This window comes from Hesperophylax consimilis, chromosome 26 (genome assembly GCF_061612785.1).
Source record: "Hesperophylax consimilis isolate HC1 chromosome 26, BYU_Hcon_1.0, whole genome shotgun sequence".
NCBI classification, from domain to species: Eukaryota; Metazoa; Arthropoda; class Insecta; order Trichoptera; family Limnephilidae; genus Hesperophylax; species Hesperophylax consimilis.
The window spans coordinates 23,973,639-23,995,883 of NC_142861.1; the positions used below are offsets into that span (position 1 = coordinate 23,973,639).

The 22,245-nt window shown below is 33.9% G+C and overlaps 1 long non-coding RNA gene across 1 annotated transcript; it reads left to right on the forward strand.

Moving 5' to 3' along the window:
• Positions 1-10,248: 10,248 nt before the first annotated feature.
• LOC149411343 (uncharacterized) lies at positions 10,249-13,217 on the forward strand. Its single transcript, XR_016304902.1, has 4 exons — positions 10,249-10,453; positions 12,295-12,360; positions 12,448-12,519; positions 12,603-13,217. It is a non-coding gene; the product is annotated as an uncharacterized LOC149411343 (long non-coding RNA).
• The last annotated feature ends 9,028 nt before the right edge of the window (positions 13,218-22,245 follow it).

Below are 22,245 nucleotides of genomic sequence, written 5' to 3' on the forward strand. Positions count from 1 at the left end.
TTCAAAAGCGCCTCAACAACCTACATGGCCATTTATGGAGTCAAAAAACCAATAATAGTCTAATACAAAATAAAAAAACCACCTTCCATTGGTGGTTTTTCGACCGAAGCAAGGCCTTTGCAAACACTTGTCATGGAAAAAAAACTCATAAAGCGAGATGTCCCAGCAGCAGTAGTCAATTTGGTGGCAGGAGTTTCTTCTAGACCTCCTTATTCCTTAAAAGCGGAGTCAGGCAAAGGAGTAATATGTCTTCTACTCTATTTAATGTCTACATAAACGACCTCCTTTGAGAGCTCAATGATTCACGTATTGGTTCTCATATCTGCGGACAAGGGAGGAACAACATCAACTACTCGAATGACATAGTGGAATTAAATCGAGGAGATGACTTGTGCGAATATTAAAAGAGTAAAGAGAAAATATCATTCATCGTCTTATTAAAACACAACAAGGAGCCACTAAATATTCCACCAATCTGGCTTGAAGGGAATGTAGTGCTTATGGCCTCGCATGTTGAATACCTGGGAAGATACAGAAGATATGGAACGACAAAGAAGATCCATTACTATACAGGCCGGAATGCTCTGAAGGTGGTTCTACCACTGTAGCGATGAGTAAGGAACATACTGCGCTGCCCTGTTAAGCTGAGGCAGAGGGTGTGCTACAGGCAACTTGTGCTACTTCCGCACTTCTGCAGTGCCTCCACGATGTTTACTGAAGGGAGGGTGCACTCATTCCCCGCTTACTTCGCCACCGACTAGCCAGCTTCCCCAGCAGGACACGGAAGTCAACCGACGTCATCCCAGTGACTCAGCTCTCCACTCAATGTGCGAGGAATGCAGATGACGACCTCCCTGAAAGATGTTTCTATTATTTATATTATGAGTTATTGTTTTATGTTATCATTATCTATCTACATATTATGTTTTTCATTCTCTTTTCAGTATTTTTTATTCCTTGTACATATTGTGTTCCTTGAATGTAATCATTTATTGTACAATATGTAATATCGAGGGCAAACAATGTTTTCTACAAAAAAAAAACAAAATATGTTTGGTGAACAAATAGGTTTTGTTTAAGGTTATTTTTCTTAAAATTTGTTTTACTTTTTAATAAATGTTTTATTTTTTTAAATATGTATGTTTTTTTTAATACATACTTACACATTTTTTACAACAAATATACATTTTATTTCTACATCTTACAGAATGTATTATAAATAAATAATACTAATAATAGCTTTTGTTCACCATAGAGAGATGCGGCTCTTGTGTTCGGTGAGGGAATTCATTCTCAAATAATAAAGTCATGTATGTAATAAAATATTGAAAATAGATAAGAAATATCAGATAAATTCGCTGTTTTTTGAACACATTTTAAAATAAAATACTGTTGAAAGCAGATGACAGACTTTTTGAAATTTTAGTTTTACAAATCAACGTATGAAGTTAAAAATATTAAGTTGTTGAACCCCAAAAAAGCATAAAGTTTAATGTCGCTTACTGTCAAGGGTTTTGTTTCAATGATTTTGGGGTGACTGCCGAGTTCAACAGTGGGCGCACTTGCAAGTGGCACAGGATCAGTAGTTGTGTACGCTAACTTGAGGCTAACTTGACTCTGGCTTGGAAGGAGTCTCCGTGGTCACACCGAGTTACTCCAAGCGTATCAATGGAAAGCATGTTGGGAAGATTGCTTCTGTTGAAGGAGACTAGATTGTCATTTCGATCACTTTTAGAAGTCATCAGTCATGACTTGGAAGTAAAATTCTCGATTTTAGTCAGAATATTAAGAAACACTTCCTTGCAAAAAGAGTAGTGGAAGCACGAAACAAACTTCCACAACATGTCATCCATTCTACTAATATAAACCCATTTAAAGCTTCATTCGTTTTCGGAGAGAAGAAAGGATTAACTTATTTTAAATTTAAAACAACTCAATTACTGTTAAACTTATTGTAAAATCAAATATGAGCGCATCAGTAGAATGATGCACGAATAATATGCAATGATTCACAATCCAAACAAACTTCAATAGAACAAACAATAAACTATATCTAATGTGATATTCTTTTAATATGAAATAAAAATACATGATAAAACAATTGATATCATTTTTTAATTGGTCCCAAATATATTACAGTGATATAATAAACATTACATATTATTTCTGACTAATAACACGCCATTTCAGCGAAGGAGTAGGCAGAGAGGGTAGAATGCCCCCCCCCCCCCATGTACAAACACTTCTGTCCAAGCACACACTCTTTGTTTCATCCACAATCATGCATACAGAAATCCAAAATAATGCTTTTGTATAAAGTTTTGCAAATGACTTCAATCTTAAGAAGTAAGATCACAACTCTCAGACAGACGGTACCTTTATTATTAAACCAAGAGGCACTCCTTGTCCTGAAAAGTAAAAACCAGAAAATGTTTAATCTTCATCTTTAAAACACGTGTTAAGTGACATTACCTGCAGCGTTCGAAAGGTCTAGGACGGACGATCGATAAAGCCCTAAGTCAATACGATATGGATACAATCTGTCATCTATGGTCAGTCAGCGATATTTGTGAGCACTGTCAGAATATGATTCCGACAGTCGGTAGACAAAAGCCGCTACTTTTAGTGCGACCTCCGAGGTAAGCTGTCAATATGCACAACTGTTTGGGTTATGTCATTCATTATGCAGAATAACGGGATAATTAATAAATGGGGGTGAACTAACTAAGCTCTTAGAACTGAAAAAAAAATCGCATACACTACCATCCACATTTGCGTGATATATTCTCCTTACACTCTTTTCTTTGTTCATTCGCTCCACATGCCCAAACCATCTAAGCGTCCCTTTCTTAATCTTACTCACAACGCTTACAAATGGGGGTGAACTAACTAAGCTCTTAGAACTGAAAAAAAATCGCATACACTACCATCCACATTTGCGTGATATATTCTCCTTACACTCTTTTCTTTGTTCATTCGCTCCACATGCCCAAACCATCTAAGCGTCCCTTTCTTAATCTTACTCACTACGCTTACATCAGTCTTACATTCTTTGCGAATCTCCACATTTCGCACAATCATACATGGTTTTACCACACATACGCCTCAAGGATCTCAGCATTCAGTCTCTAAAAGGTAATATTGCTAATTCAGAATTAGAAATATAAGATCGACAGAAATAACAGACAGTTAAAAAAGATTTTTAAAAGACAATAAAAGAATTTAATTTTTTTTAAAGACCGTTATCTTTTATATTCGTTTAGATGTATTAGTATTTTTTGTTCTTCAATGATATATCACACTGTTGTGTATAACCTTTAAAGAAGTTAAAGAAAAGTTTTTTCCAATAAAATTGAACATTTATTGTCTTCGGAACCCCTTAATCAGCGATTCCAGTGATTAATTTTGAGTAAAAAACGTAGACGCAAAAATTTAAATACATAATATATTATAATACATAATAAAATGCTAAAAAGTTCTTCCATAATGCTGTGCGGAGATAGCTGGGGACGCTTTCCTAAAGATGAGTTGACTTGGGCCATACGTACACGCGTCGTGAGTTTTGTGCGCGTAGCAAACGCATTGCTCGTGAGTATCCGCCATACTATTGTATTGTGTTCATACACAATGCAACGCGTCATCAATGGGTTTGACTTCAGTTGCACGCTACTGACAGTGTTGGTAGCACGCCATAACTACCACTCGTTTCACAGAAATGGTGCCGGAGCATGATTTGAATGTTAAATTTGTTATGGAGATGGGAAAATAATAAAGTTTATGTAACCATAATGTACTGGAATACGTAAGAAAGGATATAGCTCGTCAATTTGACATCATTCTCGTGTAGTTGTTCCTTGTCGGCGATGAATGCCCAATATTATGTACAGCTATATTTCTTCTTCTTCGATGGCGCTACAGCCCATATCGAGCTTTGGCCTCCTGCAACAGTCGCCTCCAACTCCTCCTGTCCTCAGCGGCTGACTTCCAGTTTGTCACCTGGAGAAGCTGTGCTGCATCCCCTCTTACCTCATCTTCCCACCTCAGTCTGGGTCTTCCCACTTTTCTCTTTCCACCTGGGTGACCAGTCAGAATTCTTTTTGGGACGCGTGTATCCGGCATTCTCTGTACATGCCCAGCCCATCTCAGCCTGAGGAGTCTCATGTGTGCAGAGATGCTAGGGGCCTTATATATATCGTACAATTCTATATTGTGCCGGATACGCCACTGTTCGCCCTCTTTCACGGGTCCACATATTCTTCTCAGCACCTTTCTTTCAAAAGTATCCAGCATTTCAGCCATCTTTACCGTCAGTGTCAGCGCCTCACATCCATATGCCAATACAGTTCTTACAATGGTCTTATATATGGTTATTTTGGTTTTTCTGTGGACACTACGTGACTTAAACACTGGCAGCAAAGAGAAGTATGTTTTGTTGGCTGCTGTGATTCTCCTTCTGATTTCTGCTGGATCCTCATTGTTCTCTGTCAGGCTGGAGCCCAGGTAGGTGAATTGGTCGACCACTTCATATGAGTAGTTGTCTTTAAATAGTGCACTACTTCTTCTTCTGTGTGAGGGGTTCCTGCTCTGTACCATCATTTTTGTTTTGTCAACATTAACTCGCAGTCCTACTTCCCGCGCCGCTGTTTCTAAAGGGTCGAAGACCTCCTTAATGGCTGAAATTGATCTTCCGACAATGTTGATGTCATCCGCATATCCGACAACTTGACTGCTCTTGAAACAAATATTGGAGCCAGTGTCTATTAGTGTTTTTCGTATTACATGTTCGAGCACAATGTTGAAGAGAGTGGGAGCCAGACTGTCCCCCTGTTTAAGTCCCTGTGATACTGTAAATTCTTCCGACAATTCTCCGTCTATTTTGACCTGACATCTTGAGTCTGACATTGTGGCTTTTATGAGCCTAACCAATTTAGGTGGAATCTGGAATTGTAGTAGTATGTCATATAGACACTCCCGATCTATGCTATCATATGCTTGCTTGAAATCAATGAATAGTTGGTGTATGTCTATGTCAAATTCCCAGCACTTTGCCAAGATCTGTCTGACGGTGAACAGTTGGTCTGTTGTGGATCTACCGGTGCGGAAGCCTGCCTGATACTCTCCCAGTAGGTTTTCTGCATATTTATCAATTCTTTGTTTCAGTATCATGGTGTAGATTTTATATGCTGTGCATAGAAGTGATATTCCTCTATGATTTTCGCATTTTAATTTGTCACCTTTCTTGTGAATTGGGCATATTATGCTTATTTGCCATTCCTCTGGGATTTTTTCCAGTGTCCATATTTTAGTTATTAAATTGAGTAGCAGATTTCTCAGATGCTCATTTCCATATTTGAACAACTCTGCCGGGAGGTTGTCTTTCCCAGGTGATTTGTTGTTTTTAAGTTTCTTTAGTGCAGCATTTATTTCTTGCATTGTTGGTGGATTCGCTGATTCTTCATTACTTGATTCAGTGGGGATGTTGGTAGGGTGACTTCTCGGGTCGCTATTAGGGTTGAGAAGTTTATAGAAGTAGTTTTTCCACACTGTTTTTATTCGTTCCTTATCTGATATAATTGATCCATCAGCGTCTTTGCATAGTGTTGTATTCGGTTTGAATACAAACAGCTATATTTATATAGAGTTATTTATATCTGTGCGCCTGCGACCTGCGCCCGGCGAGCGATTGTTACCTTACCGACATACCGACTGATGCCCGTGATATCTCACAGTGAACAATGAACAATGAACCGATATGCGTGACGAACGCCAAAGCTGGCTCTATCTATGTAACTCAATAGTTGTATAGGTGAATTCAAAATAATGTTTTAGTTATTTTTTTATGTTTATAATAAAGATAATTGACTTCATCGCTTAAGTCACTTGAGATCGTATAAACTCGACGATTGCACATTTAAAAATGATCAATTTCAGTATAATTGGGGTAGCGCCGTGTACGGAAACCAGCGTTAAAGAGCAGCATACCAGTAGGCGACTTGTGGTTGCATCGCAGTCACGTAGCTTGTAAATAAATCTGTGTACAAAGGGCCTAAATCCAAAAAGGGAACAAATTCGGTTTATGGGCGAAATTCCTAAAAAATAAAACTAGTTATTTTTATACTAACTTTGGGCCGGGGAATCCGAATCTGGAAGAGTTAGGTTGGGGCAAGCAATATTAACTGAATTACACGACTTTAAAATTTTCGACATACAAACAATATAACTGGCCATTTTGAACGCTTTCTGACAATAAAACTAGTTATCTTTATGCATCTTTATACTAACTTTGGGCCGGGGAATCCGAATCTGAAAGATTTAGGTTGGGGCAAGCAATATAAACTGAAATACACGACTTTAAAATTTTAGATGCAAACAATATACAACGCCATTTTCGATGCGCTTTTGACAATAAATCCATAGAAAAATAACCAAAGATATTACATACAGTGTTACCAACTCTCAAAAATATTTAGAAAAGAAAGTGTCCCCTTCGTAGCGCCTACTCGCGTCAAGGCAAGAAAACATCCCAGTTTTCAAGTAGTTTAGCAGCTACGCTAGGTTTGTGTAACATGGTTTGTGATAGAAAAGAAAGTGCCCCCTTCGTAGCGCCTACTCGCGTCAAGGCAAGAAAACATCCCAGTTTTCAAGTAGTTTAGCAGCTACGCTAGGTTTGTGTAACATGTTTTGTGATAGAAAAGAAAGTGCCCCCTTCGTAGCGCCTACTCGCGTCAAGGCAAGAAAACATCCCAGTTTTCAAGTAGTTTAGCGGCTACGCTAGGTTTGTGTAACATGGTTTGTGATAGAAAAGAAAGTGCCCCCTTCGTAGCGCCTACTCGCGTCAAGGCAAGAAAACATCCCAGTTTTCAAGTAGTTTAGCGGCTACGCTAGATTTGTGTAACATGGTTTGTGATAGAAAAGAAAGTGCCCCCTTCGTAGCGCCTACTCGCGTCAAGGCAAGAAAACATCCCAGTTTTCAAGTAGTTTAGCGGCTACGCTAGGTTTGTGTAACATGGTTTGTGATAGAAAAGAAAGTGCCCCCTTCGTAGCGCCTACTCGCGTCAAGGCAAGAAAACATCCCAGTTTTCAAGTAGTTTAGCGGTTAAGCTAGGTTTATGTAACATGGTTTGTGATACAAAAGTGAATAAAATGTATAAAAAATAATGGTAAATATGTATAAGCCCGCTGCACGGATAATACTTATTTCTTTTGCCGCCATTTTTTTTTCAAATTTGACATTTGCGAAATATTGTTTCAATCTAAATACGCACGCATTACTTAGTTTACCCAAACTAACAACCTAATAACCTATTTTGTGCACGTAAATAGTTGTTTCTTGTAGTAACTATTGTTGAAATGAAGTGTACTTTTCATAATCTGCGGTTAAAAAGTCCGCTCACTTGGCTGAATACTTTACGTAAATGAATTAATGTTAGCAAAATTAAAATATAAAATGCATATTTTTTCGTCTCCCCCGACATAAAAACTCACCTTTCGTGATAATAAAGCTAAATCTAACTGTTTGAATAAGAAATATTGCGTATTAACCGTGCAGCGGAGTAATACATAAATAATAAAATAATAACTGAAATTATAAACATGTTTTTTTTACGTTATTGATATTATTGCTTACTGGCAACACTTAATTTTATATGGTGATATATCTTTGGTTATTTTTCTATGGATTTTATTGTCAACAACGTGTCGAAAATGGCGTATTGTATTTTATTCTGCATCGAAAATTTATAAGTCGTGTATTTCAGTTAATATTGCTTGCCCCAACCTAATTCTTTCAGAATCGGGTTCCCCAGCCCAAAGTTAGTATAAAGATGTATAAAGATAACTAGTTTTATTGTCAGAAAGCGTTCAAAATGGCCAGTTAAATTGTTTGTGCGTCGAAATTTTAAAGTCGTGTAATTCAGTTAATATTGCTTGCCCCAATCTAATTCTTTCAGATTCGGATTCCCCGGCCCAAAGTTAGTATAAAAATAACTAGTTTTATTTTTTAGGAATTTCGCCCATAAACCGAAGTTTACCCCCAAAAAGAAACGGGCAACGGTTACCCACTATAAAATTAATAGAAAGAATTCCAATATTACCTTATGCGTAAGCTGAGAATGTGTGTTTTCTTTCTTTTTAAAGTAATGGCTACTTAATCTTTAACACTCATCCTTTGCATGGCGGGCGTCCTATTTTCTAATAACAATATGGCAACCTTATTTGCACATCATGAAAAATTACAATTATTTAATTTAGCTGCAAAATTAAAGGAGAATGGGCAAAATTGTCCGATAAAGTACAATTTTACTGAATTCGATTCTGTCGATTCTACAGGCCCATTCGCCGAACCTGCGCTCCTCAAAGCTTCCGTGTTTTGGATATTTATGTCGAGTCGATTGTCTGTCAGTACAGCCCTTCACACAACACGGCTTTGATAACTTTACCTTCAGACATTTTCACATAACAAACAACAATTTGAACTGTCAAGATGGCGTCTGGTTGTATGGGATGTAGAGGTGAGGCGTATTTATCGTACCCAGTAAAAGTACCGGGTATTTCCAATTTCCATGCGATACTTTGTACTTGTGACAGATCTCTAAAATACCTGGTTCCAAAATACTCATGAGTATTTTATACCGGTACTAAATATTTTTAATAGGTACTTTTACCAGGTATTTTTGATAGGTATTTTTGATGGGTATTTTTAGTAGGTATTTTTGATGGGTGTTTTCAGTAGGTATTTTTGATAGGTATTTTCGATGGGTATTTTTGATGGGTATTTTTGATGAGTATTTTTGTTGTGTATTTTTAGTAAGTATTTTTTATGGGTATTTTTTTGTAGTAGGTATCTTTGACGGGTATATGCGATGGGTATTTTTGGGGTGTATTCGTGATTGGTATTTGATCTGATATTTTGCGACGGGAAAAATGTGAGGAATTTTTCGAAACGGAATTCCGTAGCTACCCCCCCCCCCTCCCGTGGATTTCGAAAAATTATTGTGGAGAATCACATATGATGATTTTGCCTGTGCGGAATTTTTTCAGCGAAGTTCTGTAACAACCCCCCCATGGAATTCAAATATTCTGTGGGGAGTACTCATTTTGAAAAAAAATTGTGGGGAATTATGGTTTACAGAAATTCTCTAACAAACCCCCCCCCCTCCCCATGGATTTCAAATATGTCGTGGGGAGTATTCATTTAGAATTTTTTTTGTGGGTAATAATGTTTTTCAGAAATTCTTGAACAACCCCCCCCCCCCCCCCTCAACGGATTTCGAATAATAAATATACGAATAATGGGGAATATGTGGGCAGAATCAGGACCCACCTCTAATGGGATGACAGCTGGAATCATGCTGGAATGGTTTCTGTTGATAACATTTTCTTTTGTTGGTATTCCTGAAACGAGTGGCTAGATTTTTTACCATATGCAAATACTAGGTAGGTACTATTTTAGCCAAACTCGAAAAATAAAATAAAGATACTTAGGTATGTTTTATAAAATAGAAAAATTAAAAAATGTGAGGTTATTATAGGTAAGGTTGGATTATTATAGGATAGGTTGGTTTATTATTAGGATTTAGGTTAGGTTAGGTTGGATATTATAGGTTAGGTTGGATTATAATAGGTTAGGTTGGATTATTATAGGTGAGGTTAGGTTAGATTGGATATTAAAGGTTAGGTTGGATTATTGTAGGTTAGGTTCGATTATTATAGGTTAGGTTGGATTATTATTAGGATATAGGTTAGGATAGGTTAGGTTGGATTATTATAGGTTGGGTTAGGTTGGATTATTATCGATTAGGTTAGGTTTGGTTGGATTATTATCGGTTAGGTTAGGTATGTTGGGTTAGCTTAGGATATAGGTTAGGTTGGATTATTAAAGGTTAGGTTAGGTTGGATTATTATCGGTTAGGTTAGGTATGTTGGGTTAGGTTAGGATATAGGTTAGGTTAGGTTAGGTTAGATTATTATAAGTTAGGTTAGGATATAGTTTAGGTTAGGATTTAGGTTAGGTTAGTTTAGGTTTGATTATTATAGGTTAGGTTACTATATTTTAGGTTAAATAAAACAGTAATTATAGTAATACCTAAATATAAATAATTTATGTTTAAGTAACATAAAAATATTTTATTTTTCGAGTTTGGCCAAAACAGTACCTAACTAGAATTTGCATTCAGAAATGATTCAAATTCTAGCCACTCGTATCAGGAATACCAACAAGATAAAATGTCATCAACAGAAATCATTCCAGCTGTCATCGATTTTTCGATTTACGTAATTAAAAATTAAAATGCTAAAATTAAAAATATCCCAAATGCAGTCAGATTCCTTTTATAGTAAATCAGGAGGTTTCATTAAAAAATATTTTGTATAATCCGTATCCAGCGATTCCGAATATTTACCGACATATCAAATGACAGTGTGGGTCGACCTCTTTTCGTTTTTACTATTTCTGGTAAAGGTTTATAATTCTTAAATATAACGATGCTTTCGAGCCATTCTTTATTATTTAATAAAAAGAAGTCATGGATTCTGTGACACTTCCCGTCGCAAAATATCAGATCAAATACCAATCACGAATACACCCCAAAAATACCCATCGCATATACCCGTCAAAGATACCTACTACAAAAAAATACCCATCAAAAATACTTACTAAAAATACACAACAAAAATACTCATCAAAAATACCCATCAAAAATACCCATCGAAAATATCTATCAAAAATACCTACTAAATAATATATTCAAAAGAACTCATTGTTACAAACTCACAAAGATCATTTCAATTCTACAATAACATTTCCAAAAATAAGTAACCGATCAAGATCACGTGGCAACTTAGAAATAATGAGGGAATTTAAAATGAGCGCTTCTCAACACCATTATACTTATCTAGGTATAAATTTTTGAAGTGCACAAAAAATGCACTTCCATATAAAATCAAATCTGAAAAAAAATATAAAGCCTTTAAGGGCCGGAATTCCGATATTCTACCGATTTATATCATATTTCCCTTGAACACTTTAAGCATCTAAGTTTTTTTTTAAATATATGCTATTTTTCAAGATATCTGAATATATTTAGAGCCGAAACGTTAATTACATAAAATTCCCTCGATAGAAAAAATTGCAAAGTATGCTCCAAAAATTATTATTTACACATTTGTTTCTGTTATATTACAAGTTACAGGTATGAAAAAATTCACATTGCTTCTTTAAATGCTACTTAAGATATGTTTAAAGAAATTTTTGCTCTACTGTAAATAAGTCGTGTTTAATTAAATATTTTCACAACTGTCGCTTACGCCTATTGCTTTTAAATCATATTTATTATTGCCCGCTCGCTCTGACTTGAAGAATAACCTATCTTTCTTTGAAAAATTCATTCGCCAACTCGAGGGCTTTGGGGGTAGACGTGTCGTTCAACGTTATATGATCTACAGACGTGCGATTACGTGCAAATATTTGAATCTATAAAGATAATTTTTACGCGTGTAAAGTTTATCAGTTAATAAATATTGTTTTTTCAAAGATGAGAAATACACGAAAGACATCCCGTATTTCAAAGAAAAAATGATATCGCATAAAATTATATCCTATCTAATAAATGAGAAGAAAAAATACAATAATTGATTTATAAGCTTATATTTATTATAAACGATAATTTACTATAAAAATTAATAATTCATATTTTTATTTATGTATTGTGTAGTAAAAATTTATTATTTTTTTTTTTTTCAGAATATGTACTTTGTTAAATAAAACTAATTCCAATGCATTAGAAATTACGGGGTAAATTTTTATTAATTTAGTTTTCTTGTTGAGGAATACCTATACGATCGTGATTTATTTGTGAATTAACTTTCTACGTACAAAAACACACTTCACAACTGCTCTAATGATGGACACTGTAACGATGTCCGAAACATAATATAATATGTAATAATAATATATGAGCCATCTATTCCAATTCTCGACGGTGCAAGCCGCCAGAAAAAATAACGGACGTTCGAGCGAAAACAGCCATTGAAAGTTCTGAAACTGTGGGGAGTTTAATTTAATTCAGTGATTTTATTTTTTTTATATCGGAAGGAGGCCCTGAAGAAAATAATTTCCCTCAGAGCCTGTGTCATCTTTGAGAATGCTGTGTAGAGGGTCTCTTTTGAGGAGGAGGGAGTGAACCTGTCCTGAATGTCAACTGTACAATTTCTACCCAGCATCAACTTTATTGTACGTTTTTTGACTAACCGTACCTAGGTGTTCTATTTTCAATAAACTCTTTGATTATGTTTCAGATGTGAAATCTATACTCCGCTACAGAATATTTTGCCCGAGTCTTGTAAAGATGTTAAAGCACGGAGGTAATAATAAAATCATTTGAGCCCTTTACTGTTATTTAAAAGGTCACTTGAAGTGCGGTTATAATCAATGATTTTATTTTTTTCTAGCTTCCACGAACAATCTGAAAAGGCATTACCTAAGGATTATACTCTTAAGGAGAATATAGAAAATGTAGAAAGGTGAAACGGATTTAAGATTTTCGATGAAATTATTGTGTTGTGAAATATTTATTTTGTTATTTATTACTTTATTTTTTTTACAGTTTATCTGATGTACGTGTCTACGTAAAGAAGAATGTACAATTGAAATCCATATCGGACCATCCTCCTTTTGGATGCGGATTTGGAAATCTTATTGTCATATCTGAGAAAAGATTTGGCCTTATGTTCAAAATACTGTTTGAATGTAACATGTGTCGCGCCAAATTTACAGTCAACACTGTAAATGTAGCAGCGGTATCGGGGATGACTCCTGCAGGAATTGGACTTGCTGAACTGTCCGAGCTTTTGACGGCTGTTAACATACCCCCGATGTCCCAAAAATTGTTCAACAAGAAAAATGTGTTAGTGTCAAGGGAGTGGGAGAAATGCGCGTAGTTGCCATGACTGTAAATTTGACGCGACACATGTCACACTCCAACAGTTTTTTTGACGTTAGGCCAACTCTTTGCTCAGATTGACGATAAGGTTTCCAGATCATATCAAAGCATGTTTAGGGTAATACGTTTATAGTTTAGGGTTCGTTCACCGTATTTATGGGAACATTTCGGAACCACCAATCCTTCATTTTTAGTGAATCTTGTTTTTGTGATTAAATTATATTTGACAATTTAAACATATAATATTTAGAGAAGTTAAAAATAAAATTGAAAGTTCACTGAAAGCTTAAACTATTAAAAGTAGTAATTTCATAAAAATGTAAATAAGTAAAGCCCCATTCACATTTTAGAATATAATTTTATGTTGCATACATGTTTTATTACTCTTTATAATTATTGAATTATTTAAATGAATAAATAAATAATTACAAAAAGGTCTTCTGATTTTTAAGTCCTTAGGAGGCACTAAGGGTCTTTCTATCTATCTTTATAATATAATAAATTTGATGAGCATAAAAATGTAAGCGTGTATATAATTTATATAAATGTACAAAAGTAGATATTACATGTGTATAAATATTATATTACGCATATTATACAAGATTGTTGGGGGTAAAGTGCATAAACTTCGGGAGGTGATTCTACTTGATAGTACAAGTAAAAAAGAAAAAAAACTTTTTTGGAATTTCAACGTTTTAAGATAGTTTTCGGGCAAAAAAGTTTATTTTTTTGTAAAGAAAAAAAATAATTTCTTCTACGGAAAATAATTTTTTGTGGAAAAAATTTGGAAATTGGAAAAATTTCCATTTCTTTTTTACTTCTACTAGCATTTAGAATAACCTCCTGAAGTTTGAGCACCCCCGGACACCCTGTAAAGATAACCATATAAGAAAAACCTTATTGATATATAAATATTAATTGATTTTATAAAAGTTATAAATTAACTTTTTTTAAAGTATTTTATGTTGTATTTTAGTAAAGTAATTTTTTATACCTATACAAATTACTTTTTTGTAAAATTTAAAAAATATATTTAATTAATTAAATCCGTAATAAACCCATATTTTGAGAACCATCTTCATTTTAACATTCGTTCTAATTTGCTCGGTGCTAACTAAAAATGGGTTTGTTTTTCTAAAATGGCAATAGATGTCGGTAATTTAATTCCGTCATTTAAATTATTAAATCCCTAAAATTATTCCTAATTCGAATTTCGACAGTGACACCTCTGTCGGATTCTTTTAAAACTAAATATTGTTTTTTTTGTGGGTGTTACCCAAATCTAAATTCTTTACATGGAAGGCGCCCTCTTAAATTACAAATAAAACAACTTCTTGATCAACCAAATAATAATTATACGTTTTAACTTGATTTTTTACGTATCTTTTGATTACAGGTACATATTAGTAGTAATTGATCAAGTTCAATTTTTAAAAGTACATACTAAGTATATAATTAACTATTTAATTTCATAATTAATTAACAGAAAAAATATTCTTCTTCTTTTACCATATCCTCTTGAAATGTTATATCAGCATTCGAACCACCAACAGTATGTACCTTCGCTTGCAATATTATCAGCTCCGTTTACTCCAAATTAATAAATGTACTTATACCACCTACTATCTAATTATTAATCGAAATGTAATAATATTATTTTTATTTTACTTAAATGTAAATAAATATATTTTTTAATTTATTTACATTTACGGTGTATCTTATTTAGTAACTGCTATTGTAGTCTATTTTCATTATCTATACTTTTGTTATCATGCTTTATACATTTCATTTATTTCTTACTTTATAAATAAAAACTTTCTTTCTTTTCTTTACGCAATATAATATATTGTAATGGCACTACTCCCCAACTCAAACACGAGAAACGTTTTTCTCTATTGAATTGGGTAGTTACGTTAAAAAGAAAACATTTTTACTGTAAATAACTTTTTTAGTAAAACATATTTGTGTTTTTATATAAAAGAAATATATTTTCAAATAAAAAAAAAATACCTTAAAAGTGAAAAAATAAAATTATTTTGGGGTTTTAAGTACGATATTCGCGTTTAGTTAAATTCTTTACATGTATTAAATGCATTGAAAACACTATATTGTACCCCATTCAGACAGCGATTATATTTGAACGACAAAAATTGAACGAGATATCGTTCAGACATTTCAATTTAACTCGAACCGATATTGTTAACCAAGATGGCATCAAGTGAAGTTATCGCTGCGTTCGTCCCTTTGATTTCGGACCTTTTACGGAACGAACTTTAGAATATGAATAAGCGCAAAAAACCTTGCATGTGACCAGATAATGGATTATAAGGAGAAACGAATTGGGTGCTTCTAACACTATATTGAGAGATGGCGTTAGAATATACCGAAGGCTATTGTAAACATTTGCGAATTTCGAAAGAACCATTTGATGTACTACTGTTGTCTAAAATTTAAAAAAATCCAAAAACAGTCCCAGCCAAAACTAAGTTATAAATTACGCTAAGATACCTGGCAATGGGTGATTCTTTTTCAAGTCTGGCTTAAATGCACAGAGTTCCAAACATACGATATCATTGTTTAAATAATAAGTATTCGTTGCAAAAGTTGATTCTCTAAAATTTGTTATGAAGGTAAAAAAATAAATTATTTTTGAAACATTCAGAGACGTGTTATTTAATAATAGTAACTACAAAGTTACAGTTATATTTCAATAACAATATTATTATTTGCAGTGCCGCGGGCATTCTTGTTTTTGTAAACTTCTTGCTTCTGATCCCAAAGACAGGGATGGCTTTGGTATAGATCCATAAATCTAAGCATCATATCACCCGACCACTTAATAATTTTTTTCATTGAAGTAGATGCCATGATGGTAGGTACTAGGTACGCATAAATAAATCACTCACTAAGGACGTATAACATCTACTTTCGACCGCAGGGAATTAAAAATCGCAAGCGACTTGAAACATATGTTACCACGTTACGATTCAGCGGGAAAATCGAACGATGACTCATACTTGAACAACAAAAGTAGATGGGCTTTCAACTTTCGTCTCTCAACTAAAAACTTGATCAACTCTGTTGAAATGCTGTTCACACTTATCGATTAGCTTTCATGTCTCACTCAACTCCGACTTGATCAAGTAAAATCGCTCTGTGTGAAGTGAGTATTACATACACTGAATGTACCCAGTGGTATTGTCTATGTCTATGGTCACACCTTTTTTTAAATGGCCTTGAGTTTCTCCAGGGGCGTATAACTCCCATCTGACCTTGTAACCCTGATGGGAGGAGTTATTCCCAACCCAAATTCTTATAGACAAAGCTGTTGTGGCTGAAAGCTAAGATCTCATTCTTTTCCTATGTTCAATATAATCACCATCAGAACTTTCTCCGTCGATCATTTTAACTTCCCGTAGTGACACGTCCGTCGGGCTAAACTACTTGCACAACACTGACCATAAATGAACCTACACCTAGATCGTCATCTTCGTGCTTTTAGTACTGAACATATTTCGTCCGACGGATTTTTTTGGAACTAAGAGAAAAAGAAAGAGAAGGGAATATGTTGCCACGACGTCACAAACCATCGACCAAAGATAGAGGAAAGTAAAAAAAAAAACGGTACTACCATAGACAATATAAATACTGTCCCCATTTATTAGCCTAAAATATTATTTAAAAATGAAAAACTCGTAATTGCATGAATTATTTTATTACTCAAACACAGATAACACAAAAAAGGGACATACAAGCTTGTGTAAACACAAAACACATTTTAAATGACAATAAAATGTTAACACACCAAAACAGAATATTAGAATATTATTTCCTTTAGAGAAAAATAAAACAGTTGTATATAGAAGCGTATGAAGGTATACGCTTCTACGTCCATTTTGGCAGCAATGGGCCCGCTGCTGGGTCCAGGGAAGACATTAGCATCTGAAATAAATAAACATCACATCATCACATTACTCAAACAAAACATAGAATATTATATCTGTAATTCAGTTGCTGGGTTTGAAGAAATAATAATTCTATTGAATGAATATCTTTATCATAATAACGACTCAAATCAACGTCTATTCTTTAATTCTATCTCTCTACCAACACTCACAATCATATGAATAATATTAAGGTCGATAGAGATTTATACCTTTAAAACTGTAATTGTGATCTTGGAGGGCACCACAATTTGTGCAGTAGTACACTGGGGGTACACGTGGAACACGAATACGGTCTAAAAAAGAAAATAGATTCAATTCTGAGGTGATTCAAGTTAATGATAAGTTACATTAGAAACATTAAACAAACAGAGGGAGATTCGCACCTGCATTTTGGTTAACATCCCGGGTCCCTTGTGCACCAGGTAAATCCCGATATATTCCGATATCTGGAAGATTAAGGGTCGGCAAAGCATCTTTTTTCAACGAGCCACAAGTCGTTTTTAATTTTTTTGCAAAATGCGAACTTTGCAAAAAAACTACTTTCACTTTTCACAAATATTTACGTCGGCGAAGAACCATAAACATGTGGTGTTTTGACTTTTGTTAACACAGATATCCCATTTTATACAACTCAGTTCTTCTATGGCGTTCAAAGTGTTCCTATTGGATATTGGCATTTTAAATATTGCTATGACGTCACCAAAGCGCCACCATTCTAGGACCAAAATTTAGGTCGGAGTCGACCCAGTGGCGTAGCTAGGTAACTAAGGGCCCTGGGGCAAATTAAAAAATGGGGCCCCACTGCTATGTAAACTGATTAGGTTTTATCAAATAAAAATATGAAATATACAAACACTTTAAAAATGCTAAGCTACTTAAGCTCTTTTTTGTGCACTGCAGACTGCAGGGCAGGTAATAAAAATATTAAACAGTAACAACATAAATTACAATTAATACTTGTTGTAGGTTTGGCTAATAAAACGAAATAGAGAAGATTCAAGGGTTTATTATATAAAGGTCGGGCCTACCAACTGACTAAATAACAATTATATTTACATTTTTTTCCTAGCTTTAGTTGACGCAAAAGTATCAATGACTTCGTTTAAATCCAGGCTTGATGCGGTTTTGTTTTCAATTGCTATTAGCGATAAATGTCGGAGTCGAGTTTGGCCCATCTTATGGCCCAGAATTTAGATTTGGGCAACACCCTCAAAATAAACAATATTTAGTGTTAAAAGAATCCGACAGAGGTGTCTGAATTCGTATTAGGAATAATTTTGGGGATTATAATTTAAATAACGAAATTAAATTACCGACATCTATTGCAATTTTAGAAAAACAGAACCATTTTTAGTTAGCACCGAGCGAATTATAACGATGTCGAAATGAAGATGGTTCTCAAAATATGGGTTTTATTACGGATTTAATTAATTATTTTTTTTTTTTAATTTTACAAAAAACATTTACGAAAGTTATTTGAATAGGTATAAAAATTACTTTACTTTACTAAAATACTATTATCACTTTTATAAAAGTAATTTATAACTTTTATAAAATCAATAAATATATTTTTACATCAATAAGGTTTTTCTTATATGGTTATCTTTATAGGGTGTCCGGGGGTAAAGTGCTCAAACTTCAGGAGGTTATTCTAAATGCTAGAAGAAGTAAAAATGAAATGGAAATTATTCGAATTTCCAAATTTTTTCCACAAAAATTTATTTTCCGTAGAAGAAATTGTTTTTTTTTCTATACAAAAAATTAAACTTTTTTACTCGAAAACTATCTTAAAACGTTGGAATTCCAAAAAAAGTTTTTTTTCTTTTTTACTTGTACTATCAATTAGAATCACCTCCCGAAGTTTGTGCACTTTACCCCCGACATCTTGTATAATATGCGCAATATAATATTTATACACGTGTAATATCTACTTTTGTACATTTATATCAATTATATACACGTTTACATTTTTATGCTCATCAAATTTATTATATTATAAAGATAGATAGAAAGATCCTTAGTGCTTCCCGAGGACTTACAAATCAGAAGACTTTTTTGTAATTATTTATTTATTCATTTAAACAATTCAATAATTATAAAGAGTAATAAAACATGTAAGCAACATAAAATTACATTCTAAAATGTGAAAGGGGCTCTATTTATTTACATTTTTATGAAATTACTACTTTTAATAGTAAGCTTTCAGTGAACTTTCAATTTTATTTTTAACTTCTCTAAATATTATTTGTTTAAATTGTCAAATATAATTTAATCACAAACACAAGATTCACTCAAAATGAAAGATTGGTGGTTCTGAAATGTTCCCATAAATACGGTGAAAGAACCCTAAACTATAAACTTATTACCCTAAACATGCTTCGAGCGAAATGCGGATCTGGAAACCTTATCGTCAATCTGAGCAAAACATACCATGAACGTCAATATAGCAACAGCCTTTGTTCTGCTGCAGTTTCATTAAATGCCGAGAGATCCGTTTACAGTCTCCAAAAAGCAATACTGGGGCACAACCCTAGAAGCAAAGCTAAATGATTGGAATACAGAAAGATAAAAACACACCATTGTCAAAAATATCTTGGCCGTTAATGATTAAATAAAATTAGATTTATTCAGGAAGGCAAGCATTACGGTGATCGATGTTAAAAATCTAACATAGCCCTAGAATAACTCCAGTATCTTTAAGAAACCTTTCTCTTAAAGCTCAGAAAAAAACTTTCCATGACAGTTAGATATACCACTCTACAACAAGACCGCGTACGGTAAAACTGTAAAAAAAAATAAAGTAATAAATAACAAAATAAATATTTCACAACACAATAATTTCATCGAAAATCTTAAATCCGTTTCACCTTTCTACATTTTCTATATTCTCCTTAAGAGTATAATCCTTAGATAATGCCTTTTCAGATTATTCGTGGAAGCTAGAAAAAAATAAAATCATTGATTATAACTGCACTTCAAGTGACCTTTTAAATAACAGTAAAGGGCTCAAATGATTTTATTATTACCTCCGTGCCCTTGCATCTTTACAAGACTTGGGCAAAACATTCTGTAGCGGAGTATAGATTTCACATCTGAAACATAATTAAAGAGTTTATTGAAAATAGAACACCAAGGTACGGTTAGTCAAAAAACGTACAATTAAGTTAATTCTGGGTAGAAATTGTACAGTTGACATTCAGGACAGGTTCACTCCCTCCTCAAAAAAGACCCTCTAAAACAGCATTCTCAAAGATGACACAGGCTCTGAGAGAAATTATTTTCTTCAGGGCCTCCTTCCGACATGAAAAATAACATCACTGAACTAAATTATATTATTGTAGAAAGCAATCACTTTGTGGTTTGACATATTTAATAAAATAAAATACTTTTTTGTTTTAAAACCACGATATTTATTAATTTAAGAACCGACCGGTTTCGCTTTACTTAAGCATCATCAGGGTACAAATTAATACTAAACAAGAAGTACATAATGTGTGCATATATATAACAAAATATAGAGGGAGACAACATGATACAAATATAAGCAACACAAAGACGGTCATAAAATACATTAACATAAGTGTACAAGTAATGGAAAACCGCCAGATAATTATGTAGACTAATGGGTTATACGATTAAATCGGGAAAAACAAAACATCAATAAAACCTCAATAATAACGGTTTTTCCGAATTTGCAAATCATTTGATCGATAAAGATCATACATTCTGTCATAGCACCGGTGCTAACATCTTACATAAAAACGGGCATGGTAACAGACTAAACAATTTAGAGGCACTAGAAATTAAAAAAGCTGTAAAAACCAAAAGTCAGATACTTAATAATCAATTAGACATATCAAGTAGTCCAATATTAAGTCTGTTTCCAATAAACCCATAAAAAATTCCCAGTTCTCCTTACCTCCTTACCACCTTGCCAGTTGATGTTTTGTTTCTCCCGATTTATTCGTATAACCCATTAGTCTACATAATTATCTAGCGGTTTTTCCATTACTTGTGCACTTATGTTAATGTATTTTATGACCGTCTTTGTGTTGCTTATATTTGTATCATGTTGTCTCCCTCTATATTTTGTTATATATATGCACACATTATGTACTTCTTGTTTAGTATTAATTTGTACCCTGATGATGCTTAAGTAAAGCGAAACCGGTCGGTTCTTAAATTAATAAATATCGTGGTTTTAAAACAAAAAATTATTTTATTTTATTAAATTATATTCCCCACAGTTTCAGAACTTTCAATAGCTTTTTTCGCTGGCCCGTTCATTATTTTTCTGGATTCCACGTTCGAGTATTGTTATTTGAAACAGGTGGCCAATATATTATTATTACATATTATATTATATTTCGGACATCGTTGCATTGTGAATCATTAGAGCAGATCTTAGAGTAATATTACTCTAAGGAGCAGATGTAAAGTGACGTGTGTATTTGTGTACGTAGAAAGTTAAGCTGCTGCCACACGCAAAGCTCACATCAAAAGTTAATGTACAGCGCATCATCTTTTCTACCGACACACGACGCTATCAAATATTTCTTCCTATGGTAGGAGAGGGGGTCAGTTGAATTCGAGAGCGGCCGAGGAACATAATTTCATCTGTCAAAGTGACAACTTTACTTACTGACAGCTTGAGCACGTTTTCGAAATGGATGATACTTGTCGCCTATTGCTGGATCTGTTGGACAGCTCATCCTCAGATGATGATGCCGCCAACTATATAATTATAAATGCTATTTATAAACTTTTTAGATTTTAAACAATCTGCGCGTAAATAGCGCATTTTCACATAACCTGACATAACCTCTCCGTCGAATCAGGAAATTCGCAGTTCGCACGCCGATCGACGAAAGCGACATATAATAAATTATTGTAAAATAAGCTCACGTCGATTTCCAAAAATGTCGAAGGCAAAGGCGGCAAGGACCAACACCAGGGCAGGGAACGAGAAGAGAGCACGAGAGCTGACGAGAGCAAACCAGATTACCCAGGAAAACAATCAACAAACGAACAAACTAGAAGCTTCTCTATGTAGGTATCGGGCCGTCCAACTTTATCAAAAAACCGAATGATATTACCAAATAAACATACTGAGTTAAAAATATGATTAATTTTGAAAGGACGAAAATTTGTTTACTTCAAATTCAAATATTGATTATATTTATATTTTAAATATATGTTAAGTATGTTTGCCAAATAAAGTTTTTTTTTATGTTTCTAAATTTACTAGCACACATGACGATATGAGCTAACATAATAAATAAGAAATGCATTATTAGGCTGCTTATGTCATGGCTGTCAAAGGGAACACGGAACTTAGTTGGTAGCTCCGTAATTAAAAT